The 17,772-nt window shown below is 39.4% G+C and overlaps 1 protein-coding gene across 1 annotated transcript in view; it reads left to right on the top strand.

The window, feature by feature from the left end:
* The window catches only part of LOC143020308 (venom serine protease-like), a 109,865-nt gene that overhangs the window by 14,130 nt on the left and 77,963 nt on the right, over positions 1 to 17,772 (top strand). The gene's annotated exons all lie outside the window — the stretch shown is intronic.

Genomic DNA, 17,772 nt, shown 5'->3' with positions numbered 1-17,772 from the left:
GTCCTCATGGTTTTTTTTTTTTTTTTCTAAAAATTTGTCAGATGTGTTTTACTTTATTCCTTTATATGTTTTTTTGGTGAATTTTTGTTTTTTAACTTGATTTTTTTTTTTATATAGGCATACAATATAAGTTCAATAAAGCATAATTGTGTGCTGTAATTGTACTCATAATTTGCGGAATGAAGATTTAAATAAATTACAGTAATGGTCTGAAAAGTGGCTAATGATTGATGGGTTGGGTCGTGTATAAGATATTTAATAAAATATCAAATATCAAATATTATTGTACTTTGTGTTTATATATAGAGTTTCTCCTGAATTTAAGGGTTGTTATAAAACCACAATTAACTATGACTCAAAATGTATAAACAGTTTATAAAAATCAATATTTGTTGAAAAAAAAATGGGGACATTTTGTCCTAAATATTGGGGACATTTTGTCCCGGGGGTGCAGATTTCAGGACATTTTGTCTGGGGACATTTTGGCCGGGGACCTTTTGTCCTACATTCGTTTCCATCGCCCTCGTCAGCTTCCAAGTCACACACCCGTAGATTATTGCTGCTAGAATGCATTGATTGTAAACTTCACGTTTCAAACATAAAGGTAGAGAGCCTCTCAGGATTTTATTATACTTACCAAACATTTTCCAACCAATTGTAATGCGTTTTTTTTATTTCATTATCATGATCTTTCGTCACTTTCACCATCTGACCTAAATAATTATACTCTTCAACTTCCTCAAGACTCTCATCATCAATTACAATCTCTTTGCTTTGAGCTCTCGTGCTGAACATTACTTTGGTTTTACTCTTATTCATTTTTGAACCTTCTTTGAGACTTTCTTTGTTTAGATCACTCAGCACATCTTTCAAGTCTTCTGCTCTTTCTGAAATAAGAATGATGTCATCTGCAAATCTTAGGTGGTTCAAATATTCGCCATTAATCTTCAAACCTTTCTTTTCCCAACTCAACCTTCTGAAAATATCTTCTAAACAAGCTGTAAATAGTTTGGGTGAAATTGTATCGCCTTGCCGTACTCCTTTCTCGATCTTGATCTTTTCTGTATCTTTATGTAGTCGAACTATAGCTGTCCCTTTCGCATAAATCTTTTCTAAAAATCTTACGATCCGTTCGTTTGTACCCTGTTTGCGTAGCGAGTTTAGTATTGCTATTTGTTCTACTGAATCAAAGGCCTTCTCGAAATCTACAAAAGCTAAACACAGGTATATTATATTCTGTCGTTTTCTCGATTAGTTGGTTTATCGCTTGCAAATGGTCTAGAGTTGAATATCCGCTTCTAAAGCCTGCCTGTTCTTTCGGTTGGTTTCCATCTAAAACTTGACTTAGTCTATTTGTAAAGATCTTGGAGAATACTTTATATACGTTTGATAGCAAGCTAATCGGTCGATAGTTACTAAGGTCCTTCTGGTCTCCTTTTTTATGAAGCAAAATCACTATAGCATTGCACTACGCATCAGGAACGCTTTCTTGACGTAAACACTGGCTAATTTAATATGAACTAATTTACCTGCGTCTTTCAACAGATCTATTGATACACCATCTTCCCCAGGTGCTTTTCCTCGTTTCATAGTTTTTAGAGCAAATTCTACTTCTTCCTCTGTAATCTCTGGTATACTACTAACGTCTACACATGAATTTACTGACTCAACTACGGCCTTCAACGAGTAAAGCTCCTGGTAAAATTCTTCTACTCTTTTTACAATTTTGTCTCTACATTTAATCATTTCTCCATTTCTATCTTTCAAACACATCATTTGCTGTCTTCCTAAAGCATGTCTACGCTCGGTCACTTTAATACTTTTACCTTTCCGAACAATTTCTTCTATTTCATCCATGTTTCTCTTTCTTTTCTCTAATCTCTGCCTTTTGTTGATAAGCTTGTTTAGTTCTACTCTTTCTATTTCGTCTCTCCTACTTTTAATCTGCATGGTCCTTCTTCATTTCATTGGGTCATTTGTATCTTTGGAGTATTTGTTTTCTCTAATGTTTTTTGTACTTCCTACTTTCTCTGCTGATTCCTTAATGATATTCACTAAATTCAAATTAATATCTTCCACGCTGTCCTCGTTAGTTCTTAGAGCTTCGAATCTATTTTTAATTTCTAACTGAAATTTCTTATTATTATCCTTAACCTTTGCAAGGCTTATTTTCTTTTTTAAACTAGTTTATTTCTCTCGGCTCTGAAATTGAATTTAGCTGTGCAACCTACCATTCTATGGTCACTACCTATGTTGACTTTATTTATCACCGTAACATTGTTAATGCTTTTGCTCTCATCTCCTAATATGAAGTCTATTTCGTTCTTTGTTGTTCCATTTGGACTTCTCCACGTCCATTTATGACCTCACGGTTTTGGAAGAAAGTGTTCATTATCCTCATATTGTAGTTCTCTGCAAAATTGACCAACATCTCATCTCTGCCATTTCTTTCACCTACTCCAAACTTCCCAATGCACGTCTCATCTCCCATCTTCACTACTTTAGCATTAAAGTCTCCTATTACCAAATTGTACTTACTTTTTTCTTTATCCATTACTTGACATAAATCATCATAGAAGGGCTCAATTTACTCGTCTGAACTCTGAGGTTGGTGCATAAACCTGAACTATTTTTGGAGTGTACCTTTTACACAGCCTAATCATAATTCAAGCTACCCTGTCTGATAAACTACTGATTTTGATTACGTTACCAGCAACCTCTCGGTTGATCAAGAATCCTACTCCACTAGACCTTTCTTTGTCCTTACCTCTATAGTAGAACAGGTGGTGACCATCTTGTAATTGTATCAGCTTTTCTTCCGCTCTTGGGACTTCGCTCAGTCCTACGATGTCCCACTTGATGTTGTCTAGCTCTTCCATTAAACTCTCCAGTCTGTGGTCTTCTGAGAGACTTCTTACGTTGTAAATATAGATCTTCATTTTCTTCATGTTGTTTTATGTCCAAGACTTGGATCTGCTTGGATAGTGCTTACTCATATTCTGTGGCACACTGTCCGTAAGCACACGAGGCAATACGGTTGGACCTTTAAGAGACGATGATCCAACAGGAACGCCCGGTTTTGTTATGATTGTGCTATTCATATTCATGTTGGCTATGAAGGGGGGTTGCCAGTAATATCACCTCATATATATATATATATATATATATACATATATATATATATATATATATATATATATATACACGCAAACACACATACATACACATCCCGCCCAGGGCTGAAATAATTTCAGTACCGCTGTGCTGTGGGGTGTTACTCCAACTCTCGTGGGCGGGGAGTTGGAGGTGTACGCGTGTAAGGTCACAGTATTACCCATAGATCGGTCATACGAGCTCTGAGCTCTCATCCGGGAGGTTGATAACTCGATCACGAGTCCAACACGTGATCCAAGACCATGGTGAATCACATGCATGTATGTGTGTGTGTAAAGTAAGTTTATTGCCATTATCTGTAGATACAAACGTTTAAAGAAATGATTACACAGAGCATGGCGCGGTCTGGCGAGTCGTTACTCCTAAGACAGGTTGGACAGATTGTGTGTGGTGTATATATACTAGTGTATATATATAAATATATACATATATATATACATACATGTGTGTGTGTGTGTGTGTGTGTGTGTGTGTGTGTGTTTGTGTGTGTGTGTGTGTGATTCGCTTTGGTCTTTGGATCACGTGTTGGACTCGTGATTGACAGCTCTTTCCCTCCCGGAAGAGAGCTCAGAGTTCGTATGACCGATCTATGGGTAATGCAGTGACCTTACACGCACACACACACCCAATTCCCTGTCCACGAGAGTTGGAGTAACGACTCGAAGCGTAGCGATAATGAAATTATTTCAGCCCTGGATAGGATTCGAACCTGGGCCGCTATAATGACAGTCGAGGACTCTACCAACCGCGCCCCCGAGTCATGTATGCATGTGCGTGTGTGTGTGTGTGTGTGTGTGTGTGTACGTTTATATGAAGGTGTATGCATTTACGTATGTGTGTATATATATATATATATATATGTGTGTGTGTGTGTGTGTGTGTGTGTGTGTGTGTGTGTGTGTGCGCGTATGTATGTGTGTATGTACGTACGTATGTATGTGTGTATGTACGTACGTATGTATGTATGTATTTATGTATTCATGTATGTATATTAATGCAACCCAACAAGATATGTATCAGGATTTTAATCTTACAGTCCAAGTCTACAAATTGAGACAAAATATACTCAAAATATCGGTGTCGATATGACGTCGCGTGGCCTTCAAATGGCCTGTCATTTGTCCTAGAGATGGTGTGACGTCATTCGCCCCGCCTCCCAGTACGTGAACAGACTTTAGACTTAGATTTTATTCCTTCATGAGAAGCAGGATGACTTGGTGATGACTGCACTGTCTGTGGGCGAAGTTTTGTTTATGTTCTATTTTTCTTCTTCTTTGTCTTCTTCTTCTTCTTCTTCTTTTTCAAATTCGCTCGAATTTCCACCCACCCGTGGGAAACATCCGGTTGGGAATTTGCCACAGAAACAAAAGAAAGCGTCACACCCGTCGTAATGACGTCATCGCCACCACGACATCCGCTAATTTCATAAGCCCCTTCGATACCCGTTTTGTTTGTTTTGACTGCCGCCAGGCTATTTCAATCGTCTTGGAAGCAGTCCACTTCCTAAAGGTGTTATCACACTGGCCTATTTTTCCTACGGCTGCTGGAGCAGATTTGCACCCCGTGGCTTTCGGGAAAGAATCTGATATGCAGGAAGAAAATAATTTTCCTCCTGCATATCAAATGGCATTCAATTATTTATTTATTCATTTATTTATTTATTTATCTATTTATTTATTCGTTTATTTTTAGTAAAAAAAAAATAGTTTGCCGTAGTGATTTTATGGTTGAAAAAAATCTGAAGGCAGTGATGGAGCAACAATTCATGTAATATGGGGGCACCCCTTCTTTCTGCTTCCCACCAGGATATTCTATTCAGTTGTTTATGACCCTTTCAGTATCGAGAGGGTAGGCAGCATGGAGACCCATTATAATTATGGCTACCTGCATGTTATGGTCCTGTGAGACTTACATCAGAATTAAGCCCTTCATTTTACCTCTGTGTATAGGTGTAGCCCGTACCTTGTGTCCGGGCATGCAAGCCCGAGCATGCAACTTGCACAACTTACTATATTCTTTTTCTTCTTTGTTATTTTTTCTTCTTCTTTTTTCTCACATAAGGAAAGCAGACAACCGAGGACTGCTTTCCTACCACTATCCAGTGACTTAGGTCATAGGCGAGTACAAAGCTTGATCCCAGAGGATTCAGGAAGACCTAAGGACCGTTACTGGCTATCACTGGGCCACGGGTTTCGCGTAAGAGAAACTTGAAGCAAGTGTGTGAAAAGTGGTGATGAAGCTAGTCCTGCACTGTCACGTTTATTTTGCTTTGGGTAATGAATAAAACTGGCAAACATGATTGGAATAGTGCCCCACTTTTGTAAGGAGATCCGACGTTTATGAAGAGTTTATAAGTGCCTCCGTTAATAAAAGGGATTAAGAAAAATTAAATTACCTTTGAGCTTATGGTATGGCCTATGAGCTTGTTGGGTGATGAGACACAGAAATGAAGGATGTGCCAAGGGCTAATTTAGATTGATCAGCTGGACAGTTGATGATTTTTTCTTATATCTGCACGGCGAGGTGGAGTGACGTCGTCTTGGATGTAAAACAAGCGTCATTATCACCATAACCTTGATTTTTAATTTTGATCGTCTAGAACAGTGAGTACATTTCCTCTTCCGAACAAGGTAGGTCCGGAAATGCTAGACAGTTCTTCATTTTTTTTTTTTTTTCGTGTTCCCTCTCCTCCAATGCATCAGTCCTCAGAGTCGTGGCAATATTGCATTTCGTTGTAATGTCAGTGTCCAGCTGTAATCCCTGCAGTTTATTTTATATTATATATTTGTTATTATTTGTCTGTTTGTTGATTATTATTTCCTTGATTCAATCAATCAATCAATCAAATCAGCCATCCTGAGCCCACTGCTGAACAAAGGCCTCCTTCATAGCATTCCATGATTCACACGACCGTGCCATCCTCTGCCACGTCACTCCTGCAAACTTCTCGATCTCGTCTCTCCACCTTCTGTCTGGTCTCCCTCTTCCACGCTTCCTATCTCGCGGCGTCCATTCAGTAACACACTTGCTCCATCGCTCATCAGTCGTTCGCACCAACTTACCTGCCCAATTCCACTTCCTCTTTTTTACTGCCTCCACAATATCTTTCACTCTAGTCTGCTCTCTCACCCAACTTGTTCTCTTTCGGTCTCTCAGTGTTATTCCCATCATTGATCTCTCCATTCTCATCTGTGCAGTCCTTAGCTTTGTTTCCATCGCCCTCGTCAGCTTCCAAGTCTCACATCCGTAGATTATTGCAGCTAGAATGCATTGGTTGTAAACTTTACGTTTCAAACATAAAGGTAGAGAGCTTCTCAGGATTTTATTATACTTACCAAATATTTTCCAACCAATTGTAATGCGTCTTTTTATTTCATTATCATGATCTTTCGTCACCTTCACCATCTGACCTAAATAATTATACTCTTCAACAACCTCAAGACTCTCATCATCAATTACAATCTCTTTACTTTGAACTTTCGTGCTGAACATTACTTTGGTTTTACTCTTATTCGTTTTCAAACCTACCTTGATACTTTCTTTGTTCAGATCGCTCAGCATATCCTGCAAGTCCTCTGCTCTCTCCGAAATAAGAACGATGTCATCCGCAAATCTTAGGTGGTTCAAATATTCGCCATTAATCTTCAAACCTTTCTTTTCCCAACTCAATCTTCTGAAAATATCTTCTAAACAAGCTGTAAATAGTTTGGGTGAAATTGTATCGCCTTGCCGTACTCCTTTCTCGATCTTGATCTTTTCTGTATCTTTATGTAGTCGAACTATAGCGGTACCTTTAGAATAATTGTTTTCCAAAACTCTTACGATCTGTTCATTTGTACCCTGTTTGCGTAGCGAGTTCAGTATTGCTATTTGTTCTACTGAATCAAAGGCCTTCTCGTAATCTACAAAAGCTAAACACAGAGGTATATTATATTCTGTCGTTTTCTCGATTAGTTGGTTTATCGCCTGCAAATGGTCTAGAGTTGAATATCCGCTTCTAAAGCCTGCCTATTCTCTCGGTTGGTTTCCATCTAAAACTTGACTCAGTCTACTTGTAAGGATCTTGGAGAATACTTTATATACGTTTGATAGCAAGCTAATCGGTCGATAGTTACTAAAGTCCTTCTGGTCTCCTTTTTTATGAAATAAAATCACTATAGCATTGCACCACGCATCCGGAACGCTTTCTTGACGTAAGCACTGGGTGTACAACTGAGCTAATTTGATATGAGCTAATTTACCTGCGTCTTTCAACAGATCTATTGATATACCATCTTCCCCAGGTGCTTTTCCTCGTTTCATAGTTTTTAGAGCAAATTCTACTTCTTCCTTTGTAATCTCTGGTACACTACTAACGTCTACACATGAACTTACTGACTCAACTACGGCCTTCGACGAGTAAAGCTCTTGGTAAAATTCTTCTACTCTTTTTACCATTTTGTCTCTACATTTAATTATTTCTCCATTTCTATCTTTCAAACATATCATTTGCTGTCTTCCTAAAGCATGTCTACGCTCGGTCACTTTAATACTTTTACCTTTCCGAATAGTTTCTTCTATTTCATCCATGTTTCTCTTTCTTTTCTCTAATCTCTGCCTTTTGTTGATAAGCTTGTTTAGTTCTACTCTTTCTATTTCGTCTCTCCTGCTTTTAATCTGCATGTTCCTTCTTCTTTTAATTAGGTCATTTGTAGCTTTGGAGTATTTGTTTTCTCTAATGTTTTTTGTACTTCCTACTTTCTCTGCTGATTCCTTAATGATATTCACTAAATTCAAATTAATATCTTCCACGCTGTCCTCGTTAGTTCTTAGAGCTTCGAATCTATTTTTAATTTCTAACTGAAATTTCTTATTATTATCCTTAACCTTTGCAAGGCTTATTTTCTTTTTTAAAACTAGTTTATTTCTCTCGGCTCTGAAATTGAATTTAGCTGTGCAACCTACCATTCTATGGTCACTACCTATGTTGACTTTATTTATCACTGTAACATTGTTAATGCTTTTGCTCTCATCTCCTAATATGAAGTCTATTTCGTTCTTTGTTGTTCCATTTGGACTTCTCCACGTCCATTTACGACCTACACGCTTTTGGAAGAAAGTGTTCATTATCCTCATATTGTAGTTCTCTGCAAAATTGACTAACATCTCACCTCTGTCATTTCTTTCACCTACTCCAAACTTCCCAATGCACGTCTCATCTCCCATCTTCTTCCTTACTTTAGCATTAAAGTCTCCTATTACCAAATTGTACTTACTTTTTTCATTATCCATTACTTGACTTAAATCATCATAGAAGGGCTCAATTTCCTCGTCTGAACTCTGTGAAGTTGGTGCATAAACCTGAACTATTTTTAGAGTGTACCTTTTACACAGCCTAATCACAATCCAAGCTACCCTGTCTGATAAACTACTGAATTTGATTACGTTACCAGCAACCTCTCGGTTGATCAAGAATCCTACTCCACTAGATCTTTCTTTGTCCTTACCTCTATAGTAGAACAGGTGGTGACCATCTTGTAATTGTATCAGCTTTTCTTCCGTTCTTTGGACTTCGCTCAGTCCTACGATGTCCCACTTGATGTTGTCTAGCTCTTCCATTAAACTCTCCAGTCTGTGGTCTTCTGAGAGACTTCTTACGTTGTAAATATAGATCTTCATTTTCTTCGTGTTGTTTAATGTCCAAGACTTAGATCTGCTTGGACAGTGCTTACTCACATTCTGTGGCACACTGTCCGTAAGCACGCGAGGCAATGCGGTTGGACCTTTAGGAGACGATGATCCAACAGGAACGCCCGGTTTTGTTTTGATTGTGCTATTCATATTCATGTTGGCTATGAAGGGGGGTTGGCAGTAATCTCACCTCCTTGCCAACTGGTTTCTGGTGAGATATTTCTCTGGTGTCACCTTATTCATTATATTCGGTGAAGCCCTATATCTATAGGGTGCCCAATGGTCCACGCCGTCATTATGACGGTACCCCATATATCTATGAGGAATTTCCCTGTTTGCCATCAGGGACGTGTCAGTTAGCAGTGGGTCCTGCGACTGTGTGTTTGAGCTGCTCTTTGTCTGATCTTTCCTACAAAACCTGTTCGATATGGGTGACCCTGCAGAGATTTCCTCTCTATCGACATAGCTTTTGTAATCATTAAGATTCTCAAGCCTATCCACCACGTCAAGGTGTCAACTCTCGGATAGGTTTCCTTGATTATTACTTATTATTATTATTTATCTGTCAAATTTCAATTACAGTCACAGCCATTCCAACATGTTCACTATCTCATGTGCACTCTGATCCACACAACATTACCGAGACAGCAGCCACCGTGGTAAAGTTCAAAGAATGTGTCTTCCCTCAAGGGATAGGTCGATGACCCTGCATCGAAACTCTTAATGTTAAACACTTTTTAATAAGTTGGTTAAAAATATATATGTTTTATTGCATCAAGATTAATCCTGACACTGGTATCAGCTCTCAAACGTATTATTAAAATATAATTTGCCATTTGTTTGGATATTCAGCGTAGTGCCTATTTTTCCTATGAAAAGTCAAGGCAGAAAGTCTAGGAGGACTTCAACCAGAACCCTTGTAACTGGATCACCAGTATATATGGAGGTGGCACGGATGAGAGAGAGAAAAAAAGAAAGATGTTTGAAGTATGTGACAAGAAGAATGAGTCAGCGTTGAGCGAAACCAAACTGAAAGGGAAGAATGAGTTAGAATTTAGGCGTGTGGTGGGTAGGGTGCTATGGGTGGTGAAGGAGTGAAGAAGGCAGGGGATTTTTTTTTTTTTTTTTTTTTTTTTTTTTTTACAGAGCCTTTTTTCACCAGAGCCATTTCTTTAATTACCAGAGCCATTTTTGATACTTCCAGAGCCATGTTTCGTAGGTTCGATTTCCTTCAAACTATTAGAAGGCTGACTCATTACTCATGTGCATGAAATATATATATATATATATATATATATATATATATATATATATATATATTATCATTATTATTATTTTTTTTTTTTTAACAAATCAGCCTTTAATTTTGGGGGGAGGGGGGTGAAACTGATCGGCAGACACAGCGCCTCTGTTTCCACTGGCAGTGGTTGGGGGTGGAAATGCACGACAAGCCTTGCAATACACCGTAAGAGTACCATCACTGCCCCGATCCACTTCAAGCCAATGTAGGTTCCACGAGCGTATAGTAGATTCATGACGTACGAACGTAGACCTAGTTACCGTAAACCTAAACTAGCTAACGAATCATTTTTTATTTTTGTATTTTCTATTCTCCCTCCAAAGATCCATATTTATGAACTAAATATATAATTATCATATGTTCATATTTATACTTAAATTTATTTACTTTCAATTACTAACCAAACATTTGATTCTATTCTGTTTTCTCATAAATACGCGAATGAGGTTATAAATGGGATTTCCCAGTTTCCCTCCTAGGCCTCGAGCGAGTTTGCATAAAAACAGTGTGTGTATGCATGCGGTGATGTGGTATTGGGTATGGTGCATTGTACATGTAGTCAGCGCGTTGATTGGGCAGCTAGCTGCATGCAACCAGCTCTAGCAGCTATACCGCGTACACATACGTACGTACATCAACAAATTAAAGTTGATTGATACGTTGCGTTTATGATATCGATTGATAATGCAATGATTGATCACGGGTAAGTTGTGTTTGCTCTGATCCTTTCATCAATGGTGATGGGATTCAGGGATTACCAAATAATGGATAATACATGAAAAACGTTGAACCTTGCCGCGGGAGCGATTTTTTTTTTTTTTTTTTTTTTGGGGGGGGGGGGGGGGGGGGGGGGGGGATCGCTCCTGCTATTGGATTTGCGAGAGCGACATTGGAACTTTCCCGAGCGAAATCGCTCGTCGCTCCGTGCATTTTTTTCGCTGGAGGAAGGTAGGTAATGGCACTCTTGTAAGTAATGAGATATTTAGATACTTGGTAGAATGGAGAGAAGTGTCTTCGAGGATAATATGAGTGAAGATGAAATTAGGATGGGAGATATAGACTTTTTAAGTAATATGGTTCTGATAGCGAGAAACGTGAAGAAAAGAGGGAAGTGTTTTGGTTTGAGATAAATAGATGTGTTGAGTTTTGGGAGGAATGTAAATACTGTGGTTTTAGGAATCCTCAATGCTAGAGTATGAGATGAGCCAACTGATGGAGAAGTAGGAAGGTACAGGGGTAGGTAGTAACAATAGAGGAGATATTCATTTTGACCGTTAGCTATGCAGATACCTAAAAGGAGGAAGTCATGAACGTAAATGTAATCAGGGGAGAAAGCAAAGGATTGTCAAATCACTATCTGGTAGAAGGAAAATTGAGATGTGGAAGAGTGAGAGCAGTAAGTCATGTAGCGAGGAACAGGTAAAGTGTACATACGTTAATGGAAGTAAAGAGATTAAGAGGAGTATAGTTAGAGCTTTTTTTTAACGTAGAAGAGGACAGTTCAAGTTTGATTGTGGTAATGTGAAATGCCAGGAAAATGTAATGGGAGAGGAGAGAAATAGGGCTATAAGAAAAGAGGGGAAACAAAGATCATTGAAAAATATTAAAAAGCTGGTAAGGCACCTGGGATATATCGTCTTCACATGGAGTGTCCGACGAAAAGAGGAGTTAGTTGATTGGATTGTATGATTGTTTAAAGTGTTCCTATGGAGGGAAGTGTGCAAGTGGACTGAGGGTGTGCATGTATAGTTCCAATATGAATAGGAAGAGGAGGCAAAAATAAATATAGTAGTTTTAATGGGATCACTGTGTTAAATGTAGTTGGTAAGTTGTGTTGTCAGTTGTAGAGGAGCTTAAGGAAAAGGGTGAAGAAAATGAAAATGTTATAAACAATATAATAGTGGGAGTAATTAAAGTACGTAATTCATTCGAGGGACTGGAAGTGCGAAATATTTCAGGGTTTAATGGAATTTCAAATTAGATATTGAAAGCGTAGAGAACACTTAGTGGATAAGATACATCAACTGATTGTATGTTTCTGAAAGAGGAGACGGTCCCATTGGACTGGAAATTTGCAAATGTGGTACCAGTATTCAAAGCAAGAAATAGGAAGGTATTGTTATATCATAGATAAGTGTCCTTGACCAGTACAGCTGCCAAAATGTGTGAAAATTTGTAATAGACGGATGAGATACTGAAACAGGACCATAGTTGACAATCAGTCTAAATTTAGAAAAGGAAAGTCTTGTGTAACCAACCTGCCAAGTTTTTATTCGAGAATGGTTGGTATTGTCTTTTGATCATGAAAAATATCACAGAATGGGAAATAAAAAGGATAAACTTCCGCGTAGATGTTCACTATTGGGGTTCTCACAGGACATATTAGTGACGCTTTTAAATTAGAATCACGGGAGTAAGTGAGGTTACAAGAATCTGCAATTACCCATTACCCGCTGTATCGTGTGTGTTTCTACGTAGTGGTATTAGGGCACCAACTAACTGCGTCATTATCTGTGCAATGTTTGTGTTATTGACGTGCCCTGTCCTAGCTGCGTCCCACAACTCCCACTTCCGAGTTCAGCTTGTGCCGTCGTTGTATCTGAGGCAGCTGGAGCGGCGAAGAGTAGGCGGGACTTCGTCTACAAAAAGAGACAGGCTTATGAGAAATACAAGTGCTCAGGTGCACCTAATAACTATCAAAGTTATGTAATAATACAGAGAGATTTAAAAAAGACAATAAAAAAACGAAAACGACAATACGAAATGAATATCGCTGATAACTCCAAAGAGAATCCCAAAGAATTCTACATTATTAGGAATCGCATTGGCCCACTATTATCTGCTAACGGTCAATATGAATATTCAACGGTGGCGTAGTACCATGCCTGTAGGTCCACAGAATTGATGGTGGCAAAGGGTATGGGTGAGAGGTAGACGGAGCGCGATATCTGACCGTTTAACTTCGACGGGTCAGTGGTGATGCGCATGCCGTTGTTAGGCTTCGGTATGGCTACAAGTGGGTGGCAACAGGGTGACGGGTCGTTCATCTTCACCTCCTTGCGGACAGACCGAGGCTACTGATGTGTTTAGGGTCAATTATCGTCACGTCGGCACCTGTGTCCAGACGCATAACTGGGTAGTTTTCCTTTTGTGGATGACAACGGTGACTATGACGGGGTGATGCACACAAATTTTCCCACGACACCTGTCGCCTCTGCAGAGCTGCTTAGTGCGACTATGTATCTCCCCACCTAACACACAACAGTAGGCACGCAAGACCACTGCCATGGAGGCTGCAGGGAATCTAGACATCGTACAATTCCTTTAGCACCTAGATGAAAAGTGACATCAAGATGACTCACAGTGACGAGCTGAAGAGAGGGAAGCACAACAAAAAGAACAGGAAGAGGAAGCCAGATTACGATGGGAGGAGTTCTGAGAACTGTTGTCGGCCCTTTCCGGTCAGCAGCCAACATTGACTCATCACCCAACCCACTCACCCTCTGGCCCCCATTTCCCCCCGGTTCACCCAAACCACCAAGGCCATCCAAACTCCAGCACCCACTACAACCGGATGACACATACTAGGAGTGGAGACAGATGGGCGGAAAACGCTAAGATGGTCGGCTTATCTAGGTTCACCTTACCTAAATAGCATATCCAATTACGCATGTGTCTGTCGACGGAGGTGCTATATACATTGAAATACGTTCCCCACTAAGGAAATGCTGGACGCTGTGAGATGCAGGTAAAAAAGGAAACATCTGGCAACATAGACAACACAAAAACAGCGCAGATAATGACGCAGTTAGTAAGATGGTGCCTTATAATACCCGTACATACACGATAGAGCGCGTAACGGGTAATTACACATTCTCGTAACTTCACATACTCCTGTGATTGAAATTAAAGACCCTCAATCATTTGTGCTGTGTGAATCTCTATAGTTAACTTTCACACGGAAAATTGTCCTTTTTATTACCTCTTTAGGGGTAATTTCTCAGAAACAAAAGACAAACCAACATGGCACATTGAGTGGAATGGCGGCACGCATATCCGGACTGGCTCTTGGTGGGTTGGGGGCCGGGGTTTGTCGCGCGTGAGAGTGTGTGCATAATGGAGACAATCGTGGTGTAATTGGTAAAAATACCTGACTAGTGAGAAATGTCGGTTACGATCTTCGGGTGGTGTCAACTTTCCAGAGACACCCCAGAACGACCCACCCCTTTGCAAAATATCCCTGGACGAAATACCCCCTAATATTATTGTGATTGGGGATGGTGACAGCGTTTACTAAACATATTGGTCCTACTTAACGTATGATTCCCCAATCACATTGTATGGATATGTGTGTGTGTGTGTGTGTGTGTGTGTGTGTGTGTGTGTGTGTGTGTGTGTGTGATAAATGACTATCCTCATAGATGGTGCTCTTGTTGGAACACTATTTCATTAAGGCGTACCATACATCTCGCTCATCTATCCGCTAATCAAATAAATAATAGATGCCACGGTGGCACTACATAATTTGTTATAGCAGCGGTGGGATTAATACTCACTCATTAATTAATCAATATCAAATGCCACAATTTTGGTATTACAGTTAGAACAAGCAAGTCGTACAATGCAGCCAATGTGTTAGTGTTCTGTTTCTTCTTGGTATTTTGATTCCATAAAGACATATCCTTCCCGTAAACATTTTTGGCGAAATTTTATGTCAACTCCGCAGTAAGATTGAATCCATCTTTGTGTCCGTCGGATACTGGAACTACCGTAGTTGATTCATAATTATTTTTTTTCTCTAGCGCCCGTACACCAAGTAACTGTCTGGTATACATGAAGTACATATGTTAGTTTAGTGAGAATGCACTGTTATTGTACCTGGTTTCACGTTAATAAATGTGACCCTTTGCAGTCCAGTGTTTGATAAGTATAGGAACATCATGTGAGGTTGTCTGTATGTCTTAAACATAAGATTTACAATAAGTGTATAATCCCATCCATGATCTACAGATGTGAAATCAAGAAATTAACAAAGTCAATGGAAACAAAGCAAAGGAGTGTCCAGAGAGAAATTGAGAGATCAGTGCTGGGGATAACGTTGAAAGAGGAAAAATTTTCAGAGATACGAGAATTAGGCAAGGAAGGTAGCCAGAAAAGTTTATGGGAAATTGAACAACTGTCTTGACACTAGACGCCGCAATATGAGGATCAGGGGTTTCTAGAAATAAAACTAATAAAAAACAGGTGGAGAAATGAGATGGAAAAGTTAACAGGAGTGACATGGCAAATGTTAGCACAGTTCTACGAATCGTGGAAAAGTTTAGGAGACCTTTGAGAAACAGTGGACTTCAAATGACTGGTTTAACTGAATTCCACTTATGACGTCACGATTGCTGCATGTCGACCGACCTGACTAAACTGACCTTGGTTCTACCCTATGTCGAATGGGTGTACGAAGTTTGTTCACATTCCTTATCCTTAGAGTCGACAGTGGCGTAATTTTACCCTCAGTATAAACCCGGCCAGGGCGATAGGACGTTGCTCATAACCCCAGTCTTACTAAGCGTCGACATACTTCGGACAATTACTTGTATTTATTCCTCAGATGTAATTAGTCTTTCTATCCCTGGGAGAGTACCACACAGAAAAAAAGATGATTATGCAGGTGATAAGGGAGAGATTTAGGGAGGGCAGTATAAAATAGAGATTAAGTATTGTCAGCATTCATTTGTATGAGGAAGGTTAGTATCCAGTCATGAAAGAATGCTGTGTGGAGAAACCAGTCTCTAAAATATTGACAGCAATTTTTTTTTTTTTTTTTTTTTTTTTTTTTTTTTTTTTTTTTTTTTTTGTCAAAACTCAATATGGGGTGCTTAGGAGGAGATTGGAGTCAACAAAGCTTGAGAAAACACAACGTCGTTATTTTGTCGTGCTTTCGGTGTGATCACTACCTGTCAAGCTCAAGAGGGCGGTGCAGTGTTGCCACATATCCATTTAACTTTTCCGGTCCTTATCGCGTATAGGTTCCGCCAAGCTTAATAAAAATGTTTGGTGTCAAACATAATAAAATCTCTGAGTCTCTAGACTTGATTCCATGCCCCATAAGAGGTTAATCCACAAAAGAAGTTCGGCCATTTAAAAAAAAAAAAAAAATGCCTAACATTAGACGATTCATTTGAACTTTGATAAATTAATCTATGATTTGTGGGTTCATCCTTAAAAGCTACAAGGATCCTCTCAACAGAATAAAACAGTTTGACGTCAGCCAGAGCACAATCATGTGTTGTCCATTCGAGGTAAAACAGGTTATCCTGGGCCGTTGGGCTTACTCCAGCTGAAGCAGATGGTTTGGCGTTAGCCAGATCAAAACCGTTAAAGTTGTCTCCTCAGGGTAAATTGGGACATCAGGCATCGGGCAGAGTACTTCTGTACCTGAATACAAGTGTCTAGCAATTGCCAGAAATAATACTAAAAGTCTCTTAACCCCTCTCCTGCCGATTGGAGAGATGTGCTACAGATGGGAATCAAACAGCCTAATGGCAACCAAAATAAAAGGATAAGTATCTCCCATTACAGATGGGGTTAACCTAAATTGAGATTTAAAAATTTCCTTCACAAAGGGACGCCGCAGGAAAGAACAAAACGGTTCAGTTTCAATCAAAACAAATACTGCTTTGTTGGAGGGCAGGATAGATAAGATGGTGGAGAGGGAGGGAGGGGGGGGATTAGTGTAAGGAAAGAATTAAATGGAAGGAAGTTAAATTTATGATAGGTGTGGGGCAGACCCACTTGCTCGGTTATTTTTAGTCTCGTGGACTGTTGTTTTGTAAGTAAGAGTGCAGGATAGATAAGATGGGGGAGAGGGAGGGAGGGGGTGATTTGAGGTTTAGTGGAAGGATAGCATGAAATGGAAGGAAGGTAGAGATATGATGGATGTGGGGTAGACCCAGATGCTCGGTTATTTTTATAGTCTCGTGGACTGTTTTATTTAACGTGTTTTTAGTTAGAGGGCAGGATAGATAAGATGGGGGAGAAGGAGGGAGGGGGGATTTGGGGGTTTAGTGGAAGGAAAGAATGAAATGGAAGTAACGTGTTAGAGGTCAGGATAGATAAGATGGGGGAGAGGGAGGGAGGGGGGAATTTGGGGGTTTAGTAGAAGGAAAGAATGAAATGGAAGGAAGTTAGAGTTATGATAGATGTGGGGCAGACCCACTTGCTCGGTTGGTTTATAGTCTTTTGGACTGTATTATTTTGAAGTAACGTGCCGATACGTGCTCACTTGAACTGCATTTTCCTCGACCAGAAAGGGTCAAAGAGGAGAAGCAAAACCTGCTCCAGGTGAATCCCGTGGAAAATCACAACCCGACACCCGGAAAAGGGGGCTGCACGCTGGGGCATGCACGTACGCACACACACACGCGCGCGCGCACACACACAAACACACACACACACACACACACACACACACACATATATATATATATATATATATATATATATATATATATATATATATATATATATGTATATATATATATATATATATATATGTATGTATATATATATATATATATATATATTTATTTTTTTTTTTTACGAGCGAGTAGAATGTCTTAACACATTGGTAA

Source organism: Oratosquilla oratoria, chromosome 39 (genome assembly GCF_046742065.1).
Source record: "Oratosquilla oratoria isolate Oo_2021 chromosome 39, ASM4674206v1, whole genome shotgun sequence".
NCBI classification, from domain to species: Eukaryota; Metazoa; Arthropoda; class Malacostraca; order Stomatopoda; family Squillidae; genus Oratosquilla; species Oratosquilla oratoria.
This window is presented reverse-complemented; position numbering and strand designations above follow the sequence as displayed.